At 37.5% G+C, this 1532-nt stretch overlaps 1 pseudogene; it reads left to right on the forward strand.

The window, feature by feature from the left end:
• Nucleotides 1-1170, forward strand: part of LOC101663564 — a 2169-nt pseudogene extending 999 nt beyond the window's left edge.
• The last annotated feature ends 362 nt before the right edge of the window (nt 1171-1532 follow it).

The following is a 1532-nucleotide window of genomic DNA, read 5'->3' on the forward strand; positions in this document are numbered from 1 at the left end:
ATGGTGATGGTGATGGTGGTGGTGGTGGTGTGGTTGTTCTTGATGATCTGGACCTAGAGAATGCCCTTTTGCCCACAGGGTTCCAATAGAAGAACCAGAGAACAAAGTCCACCATGGGGCCATTTGTATTTGGAGACAGAAGCATGGGAGCAGAACAGGGAGGTCTGTGTGCCTTACACTGGAGAACACAAGGGAAAATGTTTATCTGTAAACAGAACCTATACAGATATTTCCAGAAGCAAAAATAGCTGTAGATCCAGACACTTTCAGGAGTGCATCTGATACAGAATTATGTGACCTTGTAGTTATTCTTGGGGTACACAATTTGTTAACAAACACAGTTCTGTAATGTAGTGGGAAGTAGTAAGTGTGTCAATAAAGAATATTTTTCAAATGTGGTAAAAGTTAAAAAGATTTTCCCAGTATTTAACTACCAAATACAATAAACACTGAATAAAATTTAAAGAGAATTAAAGAAAATGATGCTTGTCTTGTTGAAGTGAATTTGAGTATTATAAAGAAATCCTTCGGGATGTGTGTTCTAAAATTGATATTGTCATGATTGTACAATTCTTGATATGATTGAACAATTGGACTACTGAAGTGTATGCTATGTAAATTGCATGCCAATTAAACTGCTTTAAAAAAGAAAAAGAAATCCTACCCTGAAACTTTCTGCCAAGACTTTGGAAACCAACACCCACGTGAAACATATAAATGTTGCAGCCACCCAGAGCAATGACCCTGTTGCTACTGCTTTTACAGATATGCTGAAAGTTAACAAAGCCTTGAAGAGTTTAAAGGTAGAGTCCCATTTTGTTATGGAAACTGAGATCTAGCACTACTTGATGGCTGAGGGATAATGAAACCCCTGCAGAGTTCAAGCTTAACAAGAGACAGTAGTTGGCGACAGCTGCAGAGTTGGAATTAGTCAAGACACTTGAGGAAAATACAAATACCCCTACATTTGGATGTCAATTTATACAGCATGGACTCCGAACCAGGGAAGCTAGTGCAACAATGAAAAACAATGATTTCGTTCTCAAGAGAAGAGTTGAAGATCACCAATCAGTTAGCCAGGATAGAGCCTTTGCAAGTCTTCCAAAATTCCCCAAAGGCTCTCCTTGGGGACTAGAGGCAAAATGTTCCTGGGTAGGAGGAAAAAGATAAGAATTCTCTCTCTCTCTCATAAAACAATATGAGTCTTTATTCTAGTTTAAGTTGTTACCAATTTAAAATAGCAAAATCACTAGGTGACCTTTCTGTATTTTGAAAAATCATTTCAATCTTCTGCGATACTCATTTTAATTTAGCCTAACCAATTGTAAAACACAAAACAACACAAAATAGTGTCAGAAGTCATTTCGGTAGAACATAAACACTTTAAAATTCACAAAGACATTGCTGATAATGAGACTGCTGATTCTCCTGGTAGGTATGAGACAACTAAACACATTCCTTTATCTATGAGCTGGAGACATTAACACTTAATTTTAAAAATGCACGGACCTGGCGAGGGTATGCTCTTTCCT

This window comes from Echinops telfairi, unplaced genomic scaffold (genome assembly GCF_000313985.2).
Source record: "Echinops telfairi isolate 266 unplaced genomic scaffold, ASM31398v2 ScPeMD7_1;HRSCAF=3_0, whole genome shotgun sequence".
Classification (NCBI taxonomy): Eukaryota; Metazoa; Chordata; class Mammalia; order Afrosoricida; family Tenrecidae; genus Echinops; species Echinops telfairi.